The sequence below is a fragment of the Trichosurus vulpecula genome, chromosome 2, assembly GCF_011100635.1.
Source record: "Trichosurus vulpecula isolate mTriVul1 chromosome 2, mTriVul1.pri, whole genome shotgun sequence".
NCBI classification, from domain to species: Eukaryota; Metazoa; Chordata; class Mammalia; order Diprotodontia; family Phalangeridae; genus Trichosurus; species Trichosurus vulpecula.
In genome coordinates, this window is record NC_050574.1 from 64,132,941 (window position 1) to 64,158,864 (window position 25,924).

Here is a 25,924-nt window from a genome sequence, read left to right on the forward strand (position 1 = left end):
GCCAGAAGATGTCAAGAGGCCAGTTGAAGTAAGGAAACCCTTCCTAACAATCAGAGCTGTCCAAAGGGAGATTGAATGGGCATCCTCCAGAGGGGGTGATTCCATCCCCCTTCTTGGAGGTCTTCAAGCAGGGGAGGCCAGACAACCACCTGTCAGGTATGTTATAGTAATGACAACATGGAACATTTATACTATCTCATTTGGTCCTCATAACATCTCTATGAGGTAGGTGTTATTATCATCCCCATTTTACAGATAAGGAAACTGAGGCAGACAGAACTTAAGTGACTTGCCCAGAGTCAAACAGCTAGGATGTTTCTGAGACAGGATTTGAACTCAGGTCTTCCAGACTCCAGGTCAAATACTCCTATCCATTACATCATCTAGTTATCGGGAAACAGGACAGATGCCTTTCATGTATGGGATGAATCAGACAGCCACTAAGGTCCCTTGGAATCCTACTAGTTGTGTTTGCTAAAGAGAGGAATTCTATTTTGGTCTCGGACGTCTACTATAGCTCTTGAGGTCTCCTTTGATGACTATAATCTCCTGACTTCAGTCAGTCCTGATGACACAGCTGCCTGTCACATTCTCCATCCTGCTGGTCACTACTAGCCTCTATGGTCTCCCAGCCCGGGGCTATGGCCTCCTTCCCCTCCCCTGCTTGCAGCTGTCCCCCTCTCCACAGACTGCATCCTCTTACCCACCAAATATTTGCTGGAAAATCCCAAGGGATTGATCAAAAGCTGATGAGCTCTGGAGATTGTCTTGGACCCTCCTAACAACCCAGAGCTATGGTGGTCCTGGCCATAAGTGGTAGTACATGAGGACCATACTCCTTCCATCCCCATAGTCTTTGAAAATGATGGCTAGGAACCCTCTTCCTGGAAACCTATTGGGGTGTGGTGGGAAAAACATTCAACCAGGAGTTAGGAGGCTCAGTTGAGCCCTAATTCTGCTGCTAAATTGCTGTGTGACCTTGGGTAGGTTGCTTAATCTCTCTGTGATGCTGTTGCTTCATTTTCCCAACAAGGCTCATAACCCTTGCCCTGTCCATCTCCCGTGTGTTGTGATGCCCAAATGGCATCCTGGCTTTCTCCTCTCTCTCCTCCCTCCCGCCCCTTTTTCAGCTCGTTCTTTCTCTTTTTCCCTTGCTTTCCCCTCCAGCTCCCAGGAGCTAATTAAATGATACAACGGAACATATTATATTTGCATTTGGCTCAAAGGGACCGTAAGCGCATTAGGCAGCCGTGGTGTTCATTAAATGGCTTGGTGTAGAGGAATGTAATGAACCGGTTTTATTACAATAGTTATTTCTGCCTCTCGCACTCGGCCATTATATATTCATTGGGAAGAAGAAAAAAAGAGATTCCTGAATCTCGGAAGCTCCTGCCTGGAGTAGGAAGGTGTTTGTCCTGGAAGGGATGAGTTGGGATGGTTTTCTCCCCACCACAGGCTGAACAAACAGGCTCAGAAGTGGCCAAGGAGAGACCAAGGCAGTGAAATGTCATGAGAAAAGAAGCCTAGACTCCGGACTAGGAGAAAACTAGGTTTGAATTTTTCCTCTGCTGCTGACTATAGCTGTGTGACCTAGGGAAAACCACTTAACTTCTGGGCCTCAGCTTCTTCATCCCTAAAATGGATCATAGATTTAGAGCCAGAAGGGACCTTAAAGGCCTTCTTGTCTGATCCCCTAATTTTACAAATAAGGAAACTGAGGCACAAAAGTGAAAGTGCCTCAAAGTGGCAGAGTCTAAATTTGAACGCAGCACCTCTGACTCCCAATCTGATAGCCTTTCCACTGTGCTAGAGCACAAGAAAGAAGATAGCCTCTTTTCTCTCTTTACCACTGCCTCTAATTTAATTCAATTAAGTAATGAGTAGTTAGTAAATGTAGGCTTCTGAGGTCAAGGAAACAGCTATTAGGCCAATCTGGCTGCAATTTGGAGTGAGTTTAGGGGAGCAGTATGAAATAAAGCTGGAAATGTGAGCTTAGAACACATTCTCTCCATATCTCACCACCATCTTGGGTACCATTTCCTCCCAGAAGCTTTCCAGGATCCTTCCTATTAAAAGAAAGCTTGTTTTCTTTGCTGCCCATCACATACCCTGATCTGTATATATGCCACATCTCTGCTACTTGTCAGGAAGCTCCCGAGGGACCAGGCTCTTTGTCATCTTTGTACCTACCCTGCCAACCTCCGAAGCACCTAATCCATAGTAGGCACTTAAGTACTTTTTCTTGTTTAATTAACTTGAGTTGGTGGCAGCAGCAAAGAGACACATGTGGCTCCCTTCCTGACCATGCCCCAAAACTTTGACCTGCTTTAGGGAACAAGGAGAGGGAACCTTAGACCGGGCTGGCTCTCCTCCAGTTCCAGACTCCTGTCAGGTTGGCATCTCTTAGTATGCGCAAGACTGAGCATGCCTGGCATGCTACAACTCACCAGGACAAACAAACCAAAGGAGACCACAAAGGGGCACAAACCTTTCAGGGACAACTCATCTCCTTCCCCCACTTCAACTTCTCTCTCTCTCTCTCTCTCTCTCTCTCTCTCTCTCTCTCTCTCTCTCTCTCTCTCACACACACACACACACACACACACACACACCCCTCATTTTCTGTTTTCACCTTGGTTTTCCAAGTCAGTCTTTGGGTTTTCACTAATCTTACTTTGCCCAAACCTGTGCCCCAGCATCTCAATAGATGAGCAAGATTGGAGAGTCTTAAGGCACCTTAGGGATCACCTCATTCAACCCTTTCTTCATTTTATAGATGAGAAAACCTCCCTTGTGCAAGGTCACACAGGTAATGTCAAAGGCAGGATTTGAACTCAGGTCATCTGGCTCCAAAACCAGCAGTCTTTCCACTATACCATGCTGCTTCTCTCTTACCTGTGGCTTCTTTAATGCTGCTCACTGCCATGGCTTTGGAATTAGAGCATCACAGGGTCATAGTTTCAGAGCTAGCAAAAACATGAAAGGTCATCTAGTCCTGCCCCCTCCTTTTATAGAAGAGGATCTAGGGTTCCTACAGGGTCACAGGGAGCAAGTAGCAAAACTGGGATTCAAACCTAGTTTCTCTAATTTTACATCCAGTCCTCTCTCTGCTGTGCCATACTTCCTATCACCTGACTCTCTTTCACCCTAGGAATTCTCCATCACGCCTCTGGGACCCAGATCACCCCCTGTGATGGAATCAACCTTGGTTCTCGCTCCTCATCAGTACTCTCTGCCCCTCTGATTGAAGAGCAGAATAATGAACTCTGCTCAGATCCTCCTCCATTTAAGAGGGCCACCCAGGTAAGCCATCCCTTCATTTCCCACCTGGTTACCCTCTTTTGGACACTTCTCCCTCATGTAATTCTGCTAGGTAATCTCCCTGCACCCCCTTCCCCATATTTAGCCTCCTGGAGTTTTCCCCCATTAGATTCTAAGCTCCTTGGAGGGAGGGACTTTTTTCTAGTTGTATTTCCAGCGCTTAGCACAGTGCCTTAATAAATGTTTATTGATCGTTGATTGACAATGGACTTCCCAGAAACCCACACAGTCCGCGTGTTGACTGTGTCCCAAGCTTAGCCACCACAGTTTGTTGTCAGCTCTTTATCTTTTCCCTGCTGTAATGCAGAACATGACAAACAAGATCCGATTTTCATCACAGGCTCTGAGCCAAAAGGGTTCCCTGGGCTCATCAGGTTGACCTTTTGTCTTGTTCCTTGAAGAACTGCCACCCCTAGCTATGGGTGCATAGAACCCCAAATTGCATTGGCAGTTCACTGCAGGACAGAGCCTGAAGAGAGGGGTGTTTCCCCAGCACAGTAGTCTGGGTGGTAACCATATACGTAGCTGGTCACTGGAGAAATTCTATACTTGGAGAACATGGGAGCTGGGAAGAGACCTTGGCGAGAACCTGCTGCTTACTTAGGGCGTGACTTTCCATAAGCCATTTCCATTCCCTGGACTTATGTTTCTTCATTTGTGTAACAAGGGGTTGGACCAGATGACCTCTTAGGTTCCAAATGTTCTAAATGTTAATGTTCTAAAGTCTCTTTTAGTTTGAGCCTCCTATATTCTGACAGGAGAATTTTATTTCCTAAGATCCCTTCTAGCTTTGATATTCGATGTTTTGATATTCTGTGTTTCAATATCCTCTGTTTTAAGGTCTTTTCCAGCTCTGACATTCTATGTTCTAAGGTGTCTTTCTGTTCTGACATTCTATTTTCTAAGGTCTCTTCCTTCTCTGACATTCTGTGTTTTAAGGCTCCTCCCAGTTCTCCCATTTTGGGTTCTGATGGTCCTCCCAACTCAGACATTGTACGTTCTAAGAGCCCTCCCAGTTCTGACATTCTCTGTTCTAAGGCTTTTTTTTTCCAGTTCTGACATTCTGTGTCCTAAGGTCTCTTCCTTCACTGACATTCTGTGTTTTAAAGTCCCTCCCAGTTCTGCCATTTTGGATTTAATGGTCCTTCCAACTCAGACACTGTGTGTTCTAAGGCATTTTCCAGATCTGGCATTCTATGTTCTAAGGCCCTCTTAGATCTGACATTTTGTGTTCTAAGGGCCCATTTAGTATTCTGATTTTGTGTTCCAGCATTCCAGTGTTCTCTATTCTAAGGTCCCCTTCAGCTCTGACATTCTGCATTTCAGGATATTGGGATTTGCACGCACAACTTGAGCAGCTTATGGGAATCTTTTAGACCCTAGACTAGGCAAGGCAAAGATGGGGCCCGGTAGCCAAATCAACTGCACTCACCATGCCCTGTGCTCCACCCCTCCCGCAGCTTGTCATAGCTCCTCTGTTCCCAGAGTCCATATTTTGTGTGATGTGCGCCATGCTGTCCCAATGACTGTCCTTCACTAGGCACCATCCCCTTTCCCCAGCTGTCCTTTCTGGTACCTCCTGTTGTGCAGTTGGCACCTGCCTTCCCATTACCATATTGTTGCACATATGAGAAGAGGCACCTTCCAGGTGTGAGAAGTGCCCTCGCAGCTTCCCCACAAAAATAAATCTGAGAGTCACGAATGGTCCTGGCCCAAGAGTGTGAGGGAGGAATGAGGAAGAGGTGGAGGAGAAAGGGCCAGATGAAGGTCTCCGCAAAGATGGTTATGAGACATTAGAAGTTGCTAAACTAAGGGAGAGTTTTGTTTAATAGAATAGCTCATACTTATATAATGCAGGGCTTCTTAACCTTGTGGGGGTGTGTGTGTGTGTGTGTGTGTGTGTGTCTGTTCCCTTTGGCAGGCTAGGGAAGCCTGTGGGCCACTTTTCAGAACAACATTTTTAAATGCATAAAATAAAATAGACAGTACTACAAAGGACATCACAGGTCAATGAAAAGAAAGATTTATTTTTTCCCCATCCAAGTTCACAGACCCCCTGAAATCTATCCATGAACCCCAGTTTGAGAGCTCCTAATAATAGCATTGCAAAGCCTTTTATATCCATTATCTCATTTGAACCTCACCATGAGCCCATTAGGTAGGTATTAATATTGTCCCTTTTTACAGCTGGCGAAACTGAGACTTGGTCACTTGACCGGCTTCACGCGGTTAGCAAGAGTCTAAGGAAAGATTCAAGCCCATGTCTTCTGGACTCCAGGTCTAGGTCATCACGAGGTCTCCCTGACAGAGCTGTCCAGCCATAGAGCTAACTGCCTTAAAAGGCAGTTCAAGTCCACCCAATGTTTTCTTGCATATGGGGCAGAAACTGGTCTTTTCAGCTCTGCATCTGCTGCTCAGCTTGGCTTCGACTTCGTGATCTTCCCCTTCCCACTTTCTGCTCCTGTTTATGTCCTGTCTTCCCGCATTAGATTGTTAGCTCCTTGAGGGCAGGGAGAATCTTTTTATTAATTGTATCTACAGAGCTTAGCACAGTGCCTGACACATACTAGCAGTAAATGTTGATCGGATTAGATTGGACTAAAAGGTACTGAGTTTCCCAGCTCTGGAGTAGTTCAAGGGGATGCTGGGTCACCACCTGCCTGAGATGCTGCAGAAGGATACACAGGATGGGAGGTTGGACCAGGTCATTTCTGAAGTCATTTCCATCTTTAAGATACCGTGATTCTAAAAACCATCAAAATGGATGATTCCCTTTATAAAGCAAATGAGACGATGTGATGGGGAAGCTGAGTGTATTCACATTTTAATAGAACCTTGTGCCTTTCTCCCTAAGTAAAGACCTGGGAAATACCAAGTCAATTTAAGAGACTGGTCAGCTGGAGGCTGAGAGGGGAAAGTGGACCCAGGAGATGGAGTGTTGACTTAGAGCTGGCCTGATGGATTGCTGACTCACAACCCGCTTTCTTGACTACTGCCAGATAGCCGGGCAGCTGGGACAGGTGGGAGAGGCCAATAAAAGTTTCTAAGGTCTCAAGACCATTCCGAAGCCCCCAGAACAATTAGAGCACAGGCCCAAGGAGAGAGGAGATGAGTGATGTGTCTGCCTCTCCCCCTGGAGTCTATAATGTGAGCTTCTTGGGTGGACTTGGGATCAGGCAGAGGTGATAAAGGGAGAGTAGATAGGCATTTGGCACTCTCTAAAATGTATCCACTGCGATCAACCTCCTCCTCCTCTTCTGGATTTTTCCTCCTCTTTTTTCTCCTTCTCTTTTTCTTCTCATTCTTTCTCTTGTTTGTCTTCTCTTCCTCCTCCTTCTCTTCTGCCTCTTCCATCTTCATTCTTTCCTGTTCCCTACCTCTTCTGCCTTCATTAAGCCATGTATTTCCCTGCCTCTCCTCCCCACTCCCATCAAGGCTGTATTCTTCCTTCCTCCCTCCTTTTCCTCCATCAAGGCTGTACTCTTTTCTGGATCCCCACACATGCTGGCTTAGCCACCTAGAGCACTCTCCTCCCATCTTTCTTCTTATCCACATCTTACCCACCCTTCAAGGCCCAACTCATGTATCTCTTAGGGAAACATCCCTGGACAACTCCAGCTCATAGACTCAGAATGTCAGACACTATCTAGCTAACCAATTAATTAACTAGGCAACGCATTTATTATGCACCTATTGTGTACTGGGCAACCACCTCTAATTTACTGATGAGGAAGGTGGAGCTTAGAGAACTTTCAAGGGGTCCTGCAGCCAGGGCTTTTGACTCCCAAGCCCGTGTTCTTTGCCCCTCTTTGAGCTGCCTCTCCTTCCTGAGCGCCCAGGGACTTTATTGAACACCAGTCATCTGGCTCTTGACTGTATGGACTCTGATAGATGAGTCTGACAAAGAAATAGTTCTCTTGATGTTTCCTGTCTCCAAGGTTCATCTCCCCAACCAGCTTTGCCATTGAGCCCCAGCTTCTTTATCTGTAAAATGGGACTAATATTAGCTTCCACCTCACAGATTGATTATGAGGATCAAAGGAGATTATGATGAATGTAATGAATGTAAAATTCTTTGCAGTTTGAGACTGGGGGCCAGGATTTAGACTCCGTTATGTCACCCCCACCCCAGGGCTGGCAACTTAGGAGGTCCTCAATAGAGAGCAAATGTGGTAAGGGGGAGAGATCACTGGCCTAGAAGCCAGGATACCTGAGTTCCAGTCTTCAGGTACCGACTCTGACCCACTGTATGAGCCTCAGTTTCTTTTTTTGTAAAATGAAGGGGTTGGATCAAATCATCCCTTCCAGCTTTAAATCTGATTTCTTCTCTGTAGACCTCAGTTTCCTTCTCTGGAAAACAAGATGGCTGGACTGGGTGTTCCCCAAGGTTCCTTCTTATTTTACCCATCCAAGATTCGTTAAAAGCTTGTTAAGCTAAATGGAATATTTTTCAGTTTTCAAAATTGGGGCCCTGCCAGCTTTGGGGCCGGGAGGCAAAGCTCTGTGCGGTCCTGGGCTTCCCAGTGCCTGAGTCTCATCGCCTCCCCTCCGTTCCTGCCAGGTGTTTTATTACTCTTTCCCCCTGCAACACACTGAAAAACACTGGGTAATGTCTGCTAATGAGGCAGGCGGGAGATGCCAGTCCCTCTTCACCTTATTAGAAGTCAAATACGTCTAAAAATTTCTGCTGACCCTTTAAACTTCAGCAGAACTTTTGTCCCTTAGAGGCCTTTGTACGTCAGCAAGGCAGGATCTGTAACTCATTAATAGGTGGAATGGCCACTCTCTTAAATATTTTTGGGGTTTATCCAGTGCCAGCTGGCCCTGCCCTTCTAGGGTGCCCCAGCTTGATTTCCTTGTCATGCTCTTGAGATGAATACCAGAGTCATGTCCTTCTGTAGACTCTGCAGAGAAGGAGGGTCTATATACCTCAAGTGGAATGGTATTTGTGGTGGTGGAAAATTGTAGGGCAAGAGGGGCTTTGAAAGGGCTGTCTTAGGAATAGATGTGATTGTCCCCATTTTATCGATAAGCAAACTGAGACTCAGAAAGGTTATGGCTCGCCTAGGGTCAGTCAGAGCATTAGTTAGTGGCTTTGCCAAGACTAGAGTCCGCTCTTCTGCATCCCAGTCTTTTCCGGTTGTGGAGAGAAGCAGTGTGGCATGATGGACAGAGGACTGGCCTCAGGCTTGGGAGAGTCTGGGTTCAAGTTGTGCCCCAAGAACTGACTGTGAGACCCTGGGCAAATCATTTAATCTCTTAATGCCCCAGGGAACTCTCAAAGCCTCTGAGCTGCAGATTTTGTATCTTCAAGTTGTATTAGCAGAGGCAATGCCTTCATCTTTTTTTTTTTTAATTTTTTGTTTCTGCAGCCTCTCCCTCTGATTGGCTGGCTCCTCCCAGAACTTCCATTTTAAGGAGTCCAAAATCAACCACGTCTTCATTCCTCTCTAGGCTGCACCTTTGACTCTCCATGGGGCTTCATCTTTCACCTTCAGCTCCATTCCAATACTTTGCTTTTCAACTCCCTTTAATGCCAGCTCCCATTAGAATGTAAACTCCCTGAGGGCAGGGACTGTCGTTCCTTCTGTTTGTGTTTATTTGTCTATTCAGCAAGTGTCGACTCAGCAAACTTGTTGACTGGTTCACCTGGTTCTCTATTCCAATGAATAGGTTCAGTCATGGACAGTGACAGACTCATAGAAAGTCTGACCCGGGAGCAATCTTAGAACACGGAATCATAGTCACCGAATCTAAGAGGGGGAAGGGACCTCTGGGCCCATTGTTCCAACCCATCCCTGAAGGAATCACCATCGGAACATATCTGACATATAGTCAGTCCTCTAGTCTCTGCTTGTGGATCTCTAGGGAAGGGGGAACCCCCATCCCTCCAGCCAACTTCTCCCCTCCCCTTTATAGAGCGCTCTCATGAGGAAGTTTCTCCTGACATGAAGCCTTCATTGGCCTCTTTGCAAGGCCACAGACGGCTCATAGTTCTGATCTCTGGGGCCAAATGGAACAACAGTCTAATTCCCCTTGACAGACTTTAAATGCTTGAACTCAGTTATCATGCCCCCATCACTTTTGAATCTTTTTTCTCTAGGCTAACCATGCCCAGTTCCTTCTTCTTGTGCTCATATGACATGAGTTAAGCCCCTTTATCATCTGGATTGTCCTCCTCTGGACATTTTCCAGCTCATCAGCATCCTTCTTAAGTTGTGGGGCCTGGAAATGAACATGACATCACATGAGGAAAATGTAGAGTGGGATTGTAGCCTTCCTGTTCGAGAGGAAAGGCTCCTCCTAATGCAGACCAAGATCTCACTCACCTTTTTGGCCACCACACCACATTAGTGACTCATAGTGAGCTTGTAGTCCACTAAAACCCCCAGGTCCTTTTCAGAACAACTACTGTCCCTCCAATCCTTCCCTATCTTATATTCGTGAGGTTGATTTTTTTGGACCTAAGTGCAAGACTTTACATTTATCTCTGTTGAATTTTGTCTTGTTAGATTCAGCTCAATGCCCTAGTCTTTCAAGACCCCTTTGGATCCTGGTTATCTGCAAATTTGATGTGAGTATATCACCTATGTTTTTGTCTAAGTCAATGATAAAACCATGACATAGCATGAGGTTATATGACAAGTACAGATGCCTGGGGATCCTCCACTGGAGACCTTCTGCCATGCTAATACTCTTTGAGTCTGGTCATTCAGCCAGTCCTGAATCCAGTCTGATTGCATTGTCATCATTATACTCTACATGTCACTGGGACTCATAAAATTCCAGGACGAGGAGGAATGGGGTGTGTGTGTGTGTGTGCGCGTGCGTGTGTGTGTGTGTGTGTGTGTGTGTGTGTGTGATGTCAGAGCTGAAAGGGATCTTAGAACACAGGATGTCAGAGCTGGGAGGGTTCTGAGAACACAGGATGTCAGAGCTAGGAAGATTTTAAAGACACAGATACTAGAAAATCCAACACAGAAAATTAGAGTTGGAGGCAATGTTTGAAGTCAACTGTATTCTTCCTCCAGTCCTCCCTCCATCTTCCCCCCTCCTCCCTTCCTGCTCCTGCCCCAAGGTTGGCCTCGGAACAAGACCATTGAGATCTAGGAGTAAGACATAAGCCTTCTGATCTGGGGAAAAGGTAAGGCTACTGTGTCTGAGGATCTTGAGGAATCAAGGGGTCAATGTCATGTACTAAAGCACTGCATAGAGTGCTGAGCTTAGGGGCCAGGAAGCAGGAGCCATCCAGGCCTAGCATCAAGTCAGGTCATCTGAGCATCAGCAAAAAGCCCAGTCTGAATCAGGTTGCAGGAAATACCAATGAGGTAAGAGTTCCAAGAAAAATGTCCTCAATTTGCTGCCTTCAGCTTTCTCTCTCCCTCTCCCTCCCTCCCTCCTTCTCTCTGTTTCTGTTTCTCTTTCCCTCTCCCTCTCCCCCTTTCCTCTCCCCTCCCCCTCCCCTTCCCTTCTCTCCCCTCCCCTCCTCTCCTTCCCTCTCCTCTCCTTTCCCTCCCTCCCCTCTCCTCTCCCTCCCTCCCCTCTCCTTTTCCCCCTCCCTTTCCTCTCCCTCTCTCCCTCTCCTCTTCTCCCCTCCCCTTCCCTTCCCTCCCCTTTCCTCTCCTCTCCTCTCCTTTCCCTCCCTCCCCTTTCCTTTTCCCCCTCCCTTTCCTCTCCCTCTCCCTCTGATCCTTCCCTGTCCCCCCCACTCACTCATGTGTGTATGTGTATTTTTATATCTATGGTGTGAGCTCATTTCCCCCCTCCCCCTACAAGTAGCACCTGGACAGTCCCCCAGGCCTGTAGCATAGGTGAAATCAGCTTCTGCAGTGGGGGCCACTCAGGATAAGGTGGCCCTTCGCCCTCAACATGTGGTCTGTGAATGTGTTTTTAAAAAATTTTTGATTATTGTATTTGGATAGTTAGTTTTCTTTGCAGCTCTATGTGTTTTAAACATTCTTCTGCAAAGGGGTCCATAGGCTTCACTGAACTGCCAAAGGGATTTATGCCATTAAAAAGACGAAAACCCTGGATTTGGGTCAACTGTTTCATTTTACAGGTGAGGAAGCTGAAGTTCCCAGAAAGAGAAAAGGGCTTGTGGAAGGTCGCAGAGTGGAGTGAATGCCAGGGTCCGGAATGGGAATCTTCCTGCTTCCAGTGAGCCTGCCTTGGGCCAATGTCACCCACACTGCCAGCCCTCTGAACTCCAGATCCCTGAAGCCCAGCATCCTCTTCCCTCCCCAAGAAAGTGCTTTTTTTTTTTCTCTTGGGAGTTCATGAAGTCTGGTGATTTCCTTTACTTCGCATCACTCCCCACCCAGGTTGTCCTTGTCTCTCCTGGGGAGAGCTGGGTTTGTAAATCAAACCTCTTAATTAGAACAGCCTGGAAGACATAGGTTCCCAAGAAGTAAATCACGTCCCCTGCGGATAAATCAATCCTGGGCCTAATTGCAGGTGGCATACGTCGGTGCAGGGAGCCGAGGCTGGTTTGTAAATCAAAACTTATACCTGAATTTACCAAACCCGCCAGGGGGATTAATAAACCTGGAGTCGGTGGAGAAACTGCAGGCCGTTAACATACCATGTCACCAATAACTGCCCTAAATCATATTTGTTACACATTTTATACACTGAGCTGAGCAACCACGTTGGTCTCGTGGTGAGTCTGGGGCTCTGTTAGTGGCTTGGTGGGTTGGAGGAGCCTGTAGTAATATGTGAGCGGCTTTCTACGGGTCAAGCTTCTCTAGATAGGGGAGGGGGGTGAGCTCCAAGGCCTGAGGTGTACTGGTGGAAAAAGGGGGCAGCGCCTATAGCCAAGACCTATAAACCTGCCCTATAGATTTTCTTAGTCTTTAATAGGCCTGAAGAGGTTTGATGAGGAGGTGGTGGTGGTAGATGGGTCTGCGGAAGAGCTATTACCACCAGTCCCTTCCTGCCCTCTATGGTCCTGGGAGTCATTGAACCCCCTGGCCTATAATGATAAAAACAGAGGGTCTTTTAAATGAGACTGTACATATGTTATATGTGAGACTGTAAGGTCCCCTATTAGAGTTTTAACTCTTTATGGGCAGGCACTATGTCTTACCTGACCTCGGTCCTTCCTCCAGTTCTGAGACAATGGTTTGCACACAGTAGGTGCCTAACAAATATTTCATTTTCTCATTTGCTCCCCACAATCACCTACATCAACGAGGTGGTAGATCTTGTTTTCCAGTTAATTAGACACGTCCTGCTCTTCTTGACCCTATTTGGGGTTTTCTTGGCAAAGATGCTAGAGTGGTTTGCCATTTCCTTCTCCAGCTCATTTAATGGGGTTAAGTGACTTGCTCAGGGTCTCACAGCTAGTAAGTGTCAGAGGCTGGAGTAGCTGAAATATTAAAGTCTAACGAGCCTGTGAGGTAGGTTTTACAAGTGTCATTACCCTCCTTTAACAGAGGGAGAAACAGAGGCCTAGGGATGAAGTGACCTGTTTAAGGACATACAATGAGTCAATGACAGAGCCAAGATGGGACGCCAAGGCACCCGACTCTTGAGTTTTTTTCATTGTATCATTTATTTAGTCAAAGAACCCTGCACGGAGCTCCACGAAGGCAGGGACCATTCATTGTCTTGTCTGAGCTTCGCATCTTCTCCAGAAAGCGCAGGAGGCACTCAGTCAGCTGTTGCATTGGAGGCTGTTTTCCCCTTAGAAATGGCATGACATTTATGGAGCACTTTAAATATGGCTCCTGCCTTTGCCACATGTTGGCTCGGTGACTCCGGGCAAATCATCCGGCCTCTCATTGTTCTTAGCTACTCTCTAAGAATTTGAGTTGTAGACAATGCTGACCCACACTGGCGGAGAGAGTATCCTCATTAGGGACTTACCAAGGAAACCACAAATCTAGTTCTCATCCCTGTACAGCACAACATAATTGTGCTCTAATACAGTAATATCTTATGTGAGATGACTTGTTATTGGGTTGATTAGTTGTTTTCGACTCTTCCTGACCCCATTTGGGGTTTTCTTGGCAAAGATCCTAGAGTGATTTGCCATTTCCTTCTCCAGCTCATTTTACAGATGAGATAACTGAGGCAAACAGGGTGAAGTGACTTGCTGAGGGTCACACAGCCAGTAAGTGTCTGAGGCTGGATTTGAACTCAGGAAGATGAGTTTTTCTCTCTCCAGACCTGATGCTCTATCCCCTGCACCATCTAGCTGCCCTACATGAGTTCACATATATATATATATATATGTATATATATATATATACATATATACATACACACACACACACGTGTGTGTGTATAGGTATGTGTGTGTGTATATATATACATATATATATATATGTATATATATGTCAAGAGTTATATTGAATGAGGTAGCACACTATCTCATTCCAATCTCAGAGCAATCCTGTGAAATAGGCATTATTATCCCCGTTTTACAGATGAAGAAACTGATTCGTCAGGGGTCACACAGCCATTAAGGATCAAGGGTGGGATTCAAACCCAGCTCTTCCTCACTCCAGACCCTCTGTGCTGGCTTTTTACTGGCTGGCTATCTCCAGTGCTTGGAACACTATGCTTTTTTAACTCTCCCTCCAGGCTTCCTTTAGCTCACATCTCACCTTCTACAGGAGGCTTTCCTTGGTCCTGCCCACTGGCTGTGCCTTCCCTTGGAGATAACCTTTCCTCTTTGTATGTCCCTCGTATGCTGACTTTTGCCTTTCTTTGTAGCATGGAGAAGCACATAGTAGGTGCTTAATAAATGCTCGTTGACTGACCATCCACATGTGCAACACACTGCCTTCCTTGAAGGAAGAATAGTGAGGTTAAATTACTAGGTAATTAAGGGAACAAACGCAGGCATTCTCCAAGCCAGGTCACTCCAATCGATGTCATTAATAAATAAAAACAAAACCCCACGACAATGCTGTTTGGTCGATTGCCCTTCCACAAAGGTTGTCATATTGTTCCAAGGAATTAAGTGCCCCATTGTAATGTTGTTTTGTTTAAATGGGTATTTTTACAGAATGAATGAATGCTGTTAGGTGGGGCTATCCTGTCATAGGCATCAGTCAGTCAGTCAGTCAGTCAACGATCACCACTAAGAGCTTTTATTTGCCCTGTGCTAGGTACACACAAAGAAAAAAGTAGGGCCTTTCCTGATCCCCTCCCTCTCACCCCCTTCTCCTCCAATACCTTCCACTGACACCATATATATCTCATATGTGCCAAGCTGTTTTCATGTTGTCTCTCTCACAATTCTGTGAGCTTCTTGAGGGCGGGGATATTTTTGCTTTTCTTTGTATCTCTAACTCATAGCACATAGCAGGTACTTAATTGTTGACTGACCGAGTCCCTGTCCTTAGAAGCTTGTTATCTAGTTAGGAGAGACAGCATGTGGCTATACGGGTATGTACAAAAAAAGGTACAAGATAATTTTGTCTGGGAGGTGAGGAGACAGTGATGGTGGGGGGGGGGAAGGAATTGGCAATTTGGGGGAAGGGGCCATCAGGAAAGGCTTCCCAGAGAAGGTGGCTCTTGAGCTGAGTTCTGAAACAAACTCAGAATCCTGAAAGGCAGAGGTGAGGAGGAAGGGCATGCCAAGCACGGGGAACAGTTGGGACAACAGCATGGTGAGAGGAGATGTAGTGTTTTTTATGGGGAGCAGTAAGAGGCCAGTTAGGCCAGACTATAGGGTCCATGAATGGGAGTCATTGGGTTAGAGAGGTAGGTTGGAACCAAGTTATGAAGCGTTTTTTATTTTGTTTTTTTTTTTTGGAGGGGGGAAGGCAGGGCAATTGGGGTTAAGTGACTTGCCCAAGGTCACACAGCTAGTAAGTGTGTCAAGTGTCTGAGGTCACATTTGAACTCAGCTCATCATGACTCCAGGGCCTGTGCTCTACTTGACGCACCACCTAACTGCCCCTGTGAAGCATTTTAAAAGCCAAACAGAGAAGCTGTCTTGTGATACCAGAGATAATGGAGAGCCCTTGAAATTTATTGAGTAGACGTATGATGTGACTTATACAGAGAGTCAAATTTGCAAAGGCCTTAGGCAGTTGGATTGTTGAGCCCCATCTTCACTCATCATGTCCCCCCCTTCTCTCCTGTTCCTCCCAGTCTGGTAAGGGGAGATGGAGGGGGAGAGAGGGTTGGAGCAAGATGCGGCTAAGGTTCTAATTTGTCACCGGAAATAGTAGTAACAATTGACATGTACTTACACAGGGTTTTAAAATTTGCAAAGTGCTTTACATGGGCTATTTCCTATGAGCTCCCCCACTTAGGACAAACAAACAACACTACAGGGATGCATTATAGATATCACCCCCATTTTATAGAGGCTTAGAGCGGGGGATGTCATTTATGCAGAGTCACACAGCTACTAAGTTTTAGAGACCAGTAGAATCCAGGGCTTCCTGACTGTAGGGTCAATGATGAGTCATTTAAGGTGCCGATAGTCCCAAGCATCCCTTTTTAAGGAAATCTGACAAAATGAAATGAGGACAGATTCTCAATCAAATTAATCACTCAACGAACCTTTATTAAATGTCTGCTATGTGCCAGGCACTGTACCTGGCCCTAGGGCTACAAAGAAAAGGAGAAATTCCCTGCCCTCTGGAGGCTTCCAGTCTGAAATAAGAGACAATATGCACATATGAAAATAAAGTACTTTACAAAAGAAATGCTTGTGGTGTTTGGGGATGGGGTGAGGGCACTGGCAGAAATGGGGGAAGGATGAGTCAAGAAAGAGTTCCCATTGAAGTTGATGCTTGAGCTGAGTTAAAAGAAACTAAGAATTTCTAAGGAGTGTGGATGAAGAAGAAAAGTCAGCCAGTGCAAAAGCTGGGAGGTGGGAGATGGAACTGTCATGCCGGAGGAAGAGCAAAAAGACAGATTTGGTTGGACAATAGAACACTTGAAGATGTACAATGTATGAGAAGGCCCAAAAGGTAGGTGGGGGCCAGGCTGTAAAGGGCTTTAAAAACCAAACCGAATAGTTTCTAGTTGGTCATGTAGGTAATAGGGAGTCATCAGAGTTTATTGAGTAGAGGAGTCACATGGTCAAACCTGTGCTTTAGGAAAATCACTTTAGAGAATTTAGCTCTGAAAAATGAAATAAAATTGAATTTTTTAAAAAGGAAAATCATTTTAGTCATGGTATTTAGGATGAATTGGAAAGGGGAGAGCTCTGAGGCAGGGAGGCCAATCCTGAGGCCACTGCAGGCAGACCTGAGGCCCCTCACCATGGGGGAATGTTGGTGGGAATATAAAGAAAGGCAAGGTTGTAAGTGCATAGAGCTGACCGTGAGCTTGAGGCTTGCCTCTGACACATACTGATTATGTGAGTCTGGGTAAGTCACTTAATGTCTCAGTGGACTAGAAAAATTTCTTTTTTTTTTTGACATAAAAACAATTTATTGATATAATTTGTGCTTTATATCCCTTTCCCTCTCCCTTACCAAGAGAGCCATTCTTTATAATGAAGATTTTTTTTTAAAAAGAGAGAGGAGGAAAGGCAGTTTAGCAAAATCAAGTCTGACAGTATATACAATTTTCCACACCCATAGTCTCCCACCTCCACAGAGAAGAGTATTTTCTAATCTCTTCAACTAGGCCACCCTTGGTCATTTTAACTGTTCACCTCCAGCCTTGTAGTGGGTTATTTTTATTTGTATTGTCATCATTGTGTATATTATTTTACTCCTTCTGTCTAGATAATTTTACCAAACTGTAAGTTGTAGAGAAGACACCGACTTGTATTATCAGAAGGAATTTCTTCACCTGGGAGCTCCCCCTCCAAACTCCTACTGAAATCACGGGTCTGGTCCCTATTTTATACATTCACACATCTCCCACTATAGAATATAAGCTCCCTGAGTGCAGAGACTGGCTCATTTTTGGTTTTGTTTCTCCAAGGACTAGCATAGTGTCAGGCTTGCAGTAGGCACTTAATGAATGCTTGTTGATTTGCTTGATCGATTCTTGACACCCCACCTTCCCTTTTTCCTCTCCTTTTCCTTTCGCTCCTTAGTATTTCCTTGCTATTTTCTGCCCATCTTTCCCTTCTCTGACCCCATGCCCCCATCCAAGAGAAAAAAGCTAGAGTGAGCATGGCCTCTTCAGGTGAGAGGGACCATGGAGGGTTAGCTCAGACCGAGGTAGAAGTGTGTAGAGGCCAGCACCCAATTCCCCCTCTTTGATCTCTCTTCTCTCCTACATCCCTGCAAAGAAATTACTTTCCAGGATGACTGCCCAAAGATTTTGATATCCATAGTAGATTAGGACCCCCAGAGGGACCTTAGATGCCAGCCCCTCCTCATTCTTCCACTCCTACCCCAAGAGCCCAGGGTAATAAAAGAAAGAAAAATTTCCTAGCAGTAAAGGAGGGGTCTAAACAAACCATGTTCCCTCTTAAGGATCCTGGATGTATAGATGCCTCCAAACATGTGCTTAATGACTTCTGACCTAATCATTCAATGGAAACTGACCTCTCTAAAGTGGGCAGTGAATCTCCTAATTGGCAAATCCAATGGCCTTTTCTCAGTCCTCATGCTTCTTGACCTCTCTATAGCTGGTGACATCGATGATCATCCTCTCCTCCTCCATGCTCTCTCCTCTCTAGGCTTTCTTGACACTGCTTTCTCTTGGTTTGGAATTACTAATGGGGAAAGTTTAGGCACTGATGGAAGGTGGGTGAGAGATATCTAGGCAGGGGTGTACTGAAGCCAGCTCAAACTTGTTTCTAAGAGCTGATTGTTAAATTTTTAGTGAAGCATTTACACCTTGGAAATCATAAACACATTAGGGCAGATAATAGAGCACTGGGCTGGGAATCAGGAAGACTCATCTTTAAGAGTTCCAATCAGGCCTCAGATGCTTACTAACTGTGTGACCCTGGGCAGGTCACTTCACCCTGTTTGCCTCAGTTTCCTCATCTGTAAAATGAGCTGGAGAAGGAAATGGCAAGCTACTCCAGTATCTTTGCCAAAACACCCCAAAATGGGGCCACAAAGAGTTGGGCACTACTGAACAACACCCATTAGGGCATCTTTGTTGTTGACTGTCTAGTCTTAGGAAGATGATGGGGAAAATGTTAATGATGGAACATCAGGCTTAAAAGTGTGTCCTGCCTTTTCAGAGAGGTTGTCGTTAAATGCTTACCGGCACACCACTTTATCTAGATGCCTTGACCTTATGTCTCTTCCATGTGGTGATCTCTTGGTGTATTTGTATCCTGTCCTTTTAAAGTCTTTTCTTCTCCAGGCTAAGCATCCCCATTTCCTTCAACTTATCCTTGTGTGGCATGTACTTTGATTCTTTCAACCCTCTGTTTGCCCTTTTCGGATTCACTTTTGTACGTGATGCTTAATATATGATGCTCAGAAGTGAACACGGTATTCTGAATGTTGTCTGACTGAGCCAGAATATAGAGCCTTTATTTCCTCCCTTGTTCTAGACCCTATGTCTCTCTTGTTGCTGTTCAGTCACGTCCAACTCTTTGTGACCCCATGGACCATAGCACACAAGACCCTTCCATCCTCCAGTATCTCCCGAAGTCTGTCCAAGCTCATGTTTGTTGCTTCCATGACACTATCCATCCATCTCATTCTCTGCCATCCCCTTCTCCCTTTGCCTTCAATCTTTCCTAACATCAGAGTCTTTTCCAATGAGTCCTTTCTTCTCATTACGTGGCCAAAGTATTTAAGCTTCAGCTCCAGTATTTGACCTTCCGATGAACAGTCTGAATTAATCTCTCCAAGTACTGAATGATTTGATCTCCTCATTATCTAAGAGACTCTCAAAAGTATTCTCCAGCTCCATAATTTGAAAGTGGTGATTCTGTGGTGCTCAGCTTTTCTCATAATCCAACTCTTACAGTCATGCATTGCTACTGGAAAAACCATAGCTTTGACTATACAGACCTTTGTCGGCAAGGTGCTATCTCTGCTTTTTAGTATGCTGTCCAGATTTGCCATAGCTTTCCTTCCAAGGAGCAAGCATCACTTCATTTCATGGCAGCAGTCTCTGTCTGCAGTGATCTTTGAGCCCAAGAATATAAAATCTGACACTGCTTCCATTTCTTCTCCCTCTATGTGCCAGGAAGTGACAGGACCAGTTGCCAAGATCTTAGTTTGAAATTTTTTATGTTAAGTTTCAAGCCAGCTTTTATACTCTCCTCTTTCACCCTCATCAGGAGGCTTCTTAATTCCTCTTCACTTTCTGCCATCCCAGTGGTGTCATCTGCATATCTGAGACTGTTGATATTTCTCCTGGCAACCTTAATTCTAGCTTTTGATTTATTTACCCTGGCATTTCTTGTGATTTACTCTGCATATAAGTGAAATAAATAAAGTGACAATATACAGCCTTGTTGTACTGCTTTCCCAATCTTAAACCAATCATTCGCTCATTTTCAGCCCTGTTTCTTCTTGACCCACATACAGGTTCCTCAGGAGACCAATATGATGATCTTGTATTCCCATCTCTTTAAGGACTTGCTATGTTTTGTTGTGTTCCACACAGTCAAAGACTTTAGTGTAGTCAATGAATTAGAAGTAGATATTTTTCTGGAACTCCCTTGCTTTCTTCATAATCCAATTGGCAATTTGGTCTTTAGTTCCTCTGCCTCTTTGAAAAACAGCCTGTTCTTCTGGTAATTCTCAGTTCACATATTGTTGAAACCTAGCTTGCAGAACCTTAAGCATAACTTTGCTGGCATGTGAAATGAGCACAATTGTTTGGCATTGCCATTCTTTAGGACTGGGACGTAAACCGATCTTTTCCAATCTGGTGGCCTCTGTTGAATTTCCCAGATTTGCTGGCATATTGAGCATAGCACTTTAACGGCATCATCTTTTAGGATTTTAAAAAGCTCAGCTGGATTTTTGTCTTTTATCATGCCCATTTTTGCATGAAATATTTCCTTGGTAGCTCTAATTTTCTTTTTTTTCCTTTTTTCCTTTTGTTGACTGACAGCTTTTACTGAAGTCTGGATTTGGGGGTGAAGGAGGGTTGAGGGAGGTAGTAGGCATTTATGTGCAAATGTTATTAGACTTGATTGCTTATTTAGACTCAGACTTGAGACATATTAGACTTAGGAAGAACTTTCAGTTAGGGTTGAAAGGGGCTGAACATAAACAAGGTATTTATTTCATCATCATTTCAGTGAACTAATTTGGCTTTTAAGACTGTCCAAATGAGAAGGTTTTAACTTTCCCTGTGAGGAAGGGAACCACCCAGAAAAAAGCTAAATCTTCAGTCATTATAAAGGCGGTGGATTCTCCCTCCTCTGTGTAAATAGTACGTTGTTCTCCACCAGGCCTTCAGTCTTGAAATAAACTAGTAGTGGACTGCAATCAATACAAGCATCATTGCCAGGCTGCAGTCATCATCCTCCACAACTCAGACCCATAAAAAACTTCCTGAGAAACAGAAATCCCTTTAGTCTCAGTGGGCTTTTGTGTGCCCTTGCTACTATGCAAAACAGGGTATGCATATGGAAGAGTATTTATAGAGCAGTTTTTTCAGGGTCCTGCTGTCAATGATCTAAAGGGACTGCCCTTAAGTTTTCCCAAGGCGTTTGAACTACAACCCGCCCTTATCTATAAACATGTAATCCTAAAGAAGTTACCAGTGAAATGGAATCCATTATACTAGAGTACCAAACATCAACATGGGCTCCTACCACAGAAGGGAAAGATAGGGAGGCTCAGAAGTCTCCTTAGAGAGATCCACAACCACCATTTCCCTCTCTCCTCTGAGTTACACTTTGTACTGTGAGTCTCTTTGGGGAAGTTCATCAAATAAAGGAAGTCTAGACTACAGCAACTTCTTTTCCACTCGCTAACTTGCTGGCTGTGACAGTGACAAGATTAAAGTACAAATTCCAGAATGTGCTATCCCAGAAGCCTGTCTGCTATAAAGAACTAAGAGTTAGTGCTTTCTTATTACACTTGAAATAATTTCTCTGATAGAACAGAGGGACAAGTGGAAATGTTCTGTATATGGTATTAATACCACTACAGACACAAAAGTCATTTTTCTCTGCCAGATATGGGGAAGAGTAATTATAGCAACACAGGATGAAATCCCAAGACCACTTCTGTGTTCCATGTCTTTGTCTTAGTTGTATGAAAGGTAATTGATTATCCTTGGAGGAATATCCAACTTGGCAGTTTTCTCAAGCCCTCTGATGCCAGTGGCCTTCCTCAAGCTCGCTCTGCAAAGTTGTGACAAGGTCAGAGGTGTCTCTTCACAATACTCAAAGAATTTAGCAGAAGCACTGCTGCTCCAACTATAATCAGAAGGCTTCTTTCCTCGATTGTCCCAGGCATAGATGTTGCCTCCAAACTCCACTAGCATCTCGATCAGGTCTACATTCTTTACTTTGGCTGCATGAGGAAGAGCTGTCTCATGCAATTTTGCTGCATTCACACTGGCTCCTACATTAAGCAGCACTTTCACAATCTCCATGCTCCCTTGCGCAGGCAACATGCAATGGGGTACCAAAATGGCAGCCATGGGCTTCTAGATTATCCTCAACATCAAAGGGAAGCTGCACACATTCAGAACTTCCAGTCATGCAAGCTTTATGTAGTGAGTTGCAGTATACAGTGGTGGGTTGACCTTTGCCCCATGAGAAAGCAGCAGCTTCACACATTCAATGCTTCCCTAGGCACAGGTGTCACAAAGAGGGATACTACCATCAATGTTCCAGGCATCCACCTGGGCTCCAGCAGCCAGCAGAAGTTTCATACATTGGGTCCGATCCTGAAGGCTAGTCTCATGCAGAGGTATGACTAGGTTGACATAAGCACCATTCTTAATCAGTTGCTGTAGCTGCAAGGTTTGACCCTGTTGGGCAGCTTCATGAACCCTGGAAACCAATTTCTCCCAAGGAGCTGTCCACATTCCCACAGCTCCCTCCTGTCCACTGGGTCTTCTACCTTGACTGCTTTCCCTTCATAGCAGCCCAGCACCTGGGCAGGATGGGCAGGACGCAAGGAGAGATAAGTCTAATTTTCTTGAAGAAGTTTCTTGTCTTTCCCTGTTTTCTTCTATTTCTTTGCGTTGCTTATTTAAGAAAACCTCATCATCTCTCCTTGCTATTCTCTGGAATTCTCCATTCAGTTGGGTATATCTTTCCCTTTCTCCTTTCCCTTTCCCTTTCCTTCTTTCCTTAGCTATTTGTAAAGCTTCATCAGATGCCATTTTGCTTTCTTGCTCTTCTTTTTCTTTGGGATATTTTTTGTTGCTGCTTCCTGTACAATATTGTGAATCTCTATCTATAGCTCTTTAGGCACTTTATTAACCAAATTCTATTCATCTTAAATCTATTCACCATCTCCACTTCATATTCATAAGGGATGTTATTTAGATCATACCTATATGGTCAGAAGATTTTCACTACTTTCTTCAATTTAAGTCTAATTTTTCCAGTAAGAAGCTCATGATCTGAGCCACAGTCAGCTCCAGATCCTGTTTTAACTGGCTGTATAGAGCTTCTCCACCTTTGGCTGCGAAGTCTACAATCAATCTGATTCAGATATTGACCGCCTGGTGATGTCCATGTGTAGAGTGGCCTTTTGGGTTGTTGAAAAAGAGGGTTTGCTATGACCAGTGAGTTATTTTGACAAAACTCTATCAGTCTCTGCCCTGCTTCATTTTGCGCTCTGAGGCTGAACTTGTCTGTTATTCCAGTTATCTTTTGACTTCCTACATTAGCATTTCAAACCCCTATGATGAATGTGACATCTAATGTCTCATTAAGTTTTTTGGGGCTGCCATTTTATACCATTAACTGATACTGACTGCGCAGTACATGAAATTTCCCAACCCCCCTTTTAAAAAAAGATGCATACATTGAGGCGGCTAAGCGAAGCAGTTGATAGAGCATTGGACTTGGGAGTGAGGAAGACCTGAGTTTGAATCCTGTCTCAGACCTTTACTAGCTGTGACCCTGGGCAAACCACTTAACCTTCACCTGTCTTAATTTCCTCAACTGTGAGAATGAAGATGATAACAACATTGAGCTCAAAGCACTGTTATGAGGATAAAAGGACAGACCACATCTAAAATATTCTCCAAAACTTAAAGTGCTCTATAAATGCGAGCTATCACCATTATGGTTATCACACCTATCTTGCTGCCCATGCACCATCTTGTGATTGTGGTTTTGTCATCCTCTGTAGAATTTTATCACTATTAAATTTCCTCTTAATTGATCAGTTCCCCTATTCTAGAGGCCCAACTCTGTCATTCAATATGTTAGCTTCATGTGCTCCACAAAGCTGAGAAGTGTATCATTTTTATCACTGAAAAAAAATTGAAGAGCAGAGGGCCAAGCCCAGACCCTTGGGACCCTCCACTAGAGACCTCTTTCCAAGTTAAATATTGCTTGTTGAATGACTCCTCTCTAGGTCCAGTCATTTGCCAAATTCCAGTTCCACCTGTCTGTGCTGTCGCCTAACCCACGTCTCTTGCTCAAGTCCACAGGCATAGTACAATGTATATGGTACAAGAATGGAGACTCGGTGGATTACATATTCGAAGCATTTTGTAAACCTCTGAGGGCAATAGCATTATAATATCAGCTTGTCCTATGGAAACAGTGTGGTACAATACTAAGTGCTCTGGGTTTGGGTTCAAAAGAGTCTTGGATTTGAATCTTACCCTTGTTGTTGGCGGTGGTCCTTTGTTCTCGAAGAGGACCAATGACATCATGAGGGTGATGTCTCGACTTGTGCATGAACCTTGACTAATCGTATGACCTGACTTGAGTTGCCTAAATGCTTGGAACTCAGTTTCCTCATCCATAAGATGGGATACTAATGTCTTTATTTCCCATAGTACCTCAGAGGGTTATTACAAGCATCAAAGGAAATAAGGGATATTAAATGCTGTAGAAATACACAGAGCTTGAGGCTCAGGAGTTAAGTGACTTGTCTTTGGTCACACCGCTGTTGAGCTACTAGAAAGAGGATTTGAACCTGGGTTCTCTGTACTCCAAGTTCAGCATTTGATCCATTGCATCAAATGTCAATGCCAGCTGTTAATGATAATGAAGAGACCAATATGTAGTTGGAAAGGGCTTTACACATACCAGATGCTTTATTCTTGTTTTCATTTGTGCTGATGTCTGAGTAGGCATCTAGTTTACTCCTAGGCAGGGAAGCATGGAGCAGGACAAACCGCTGTTGGGAGCCCTGGTCTTCCTGGCCCAGAAATTCCCAGTTCTGTTCTGGGCATTTTCCACATGGATTTCCAGCTGCCGAGGAGTAGATGGCATTTATGCGAATCTGATAGCAGCAGGGGCATGAGTACATCTGCTTATAGATGCTTGTGGTGGCCGGGCATAGGCCAGTACCCACGTGGCTGCTGCTGGGGCCTCCTGTTCTTGCTTACAGGAAGGAACAACAGCACCCCCGTGGTTGAATTTCGAACATTTTGGCCTGTAGTTTTGCATGTCTTTGGATCTGTTAATTTCCAATCAAAACTCCTGCAGAAATTTCACCAGGTCCTTCCTCTTCCATCAATATCTTAATCTACTAGGTGCTGACCCTTTACCCTCAGAGTCCTATTCCCTACCCTTAGTGATCCCATTGTTCCTATTCCTTTCTTAAGTGTCCCCACAGCTTATGCCCCTCCCCCAGTGTCTCTCTAACTCTTATCCCCTCCGCCAGTGTTCCCAGACTCTCAGACTCTCCCCTTAGTGTTCCCTCAGCCTCTCCCCTTCTCCCCAAAGCATCCTTACAACTCATATCTTTCCTCAGGATCACCTCCCCCTATAGCCTTATAGTACCTACTTCTCCCTAATATCCCATCAACTTCTGTCTCCCTCCCCTCAGGGTCCTCCTAGCCTCCCTCCCCTCCCTGCAAACTCAATTTCTCCCAACAGTATCCTTCAGCATCTCTCATATCCTTCTCATCTCCTCCCTCAGCCCCTTCCTCTCCTCAAAGGATCCTCCAAAAGACCTTCCTCCAACATCCTTCCCTCTGATCCTGGACGTTGTTGGGAATGATGTCTTCTTCCTCAGATTTCACATGGCATGGTTCTCACCTCTTCTACGCCACTGGATATTGACAAGCTGGAGCTCTTCTAGAGCGGTGTGACCAAGACGGTAAGAGTAATGGCGACCGATAAACCAGTGGGTCTCTGTTACCTCCAGATCAAATATAAAACCCTCTGTTTGGCTTTTAAAACCTTTCATAATCTCCTCCCTCCGCCATTTCAAATCTTCTTATACCTTACTGCCCCCGACATATGCTATGATCCAAGGGCTTCTTGGCCTTCTTGGCCTTCTTCTCATTGGACACAATGATTGTCTCCCACCTTTGGAATCTGTCCTCGCTCATCTCTACTTCCTGGCTTCCCTCAAGACTCCACTAGCATCCGACCTTCTGCAAGAAGCCTTTCCTGACCCCCCTTAATGCTAGTGCCCTCTCTCTCAGAATACCTCCAATTTAACTTGTATTTGACTCATATGTACATTAATTCTTTTTATTTTTGTCTTTGCATAAGACTAGGAACTCTCCGAGAGCAGAGACTATGTCCCCGGTGCTTAGCACAGTGCCTGGTACATAGTAGGTGCTTAATAAATGCTTGTGGACTTGA

General features: G+C 44.9%; 1 pseudogene; it reads right to left on the reverse strand.

Moving 5' to 3' along the window:
• Positions 1–21,432: 21,432 nt before the first annotated feature.
• Positions 21,433–25,665, reverse strand: LOC118836459 (annotated as a pseudogene).
• Positions 25,666–25,924: the final 259 nt, after the last annotated feature.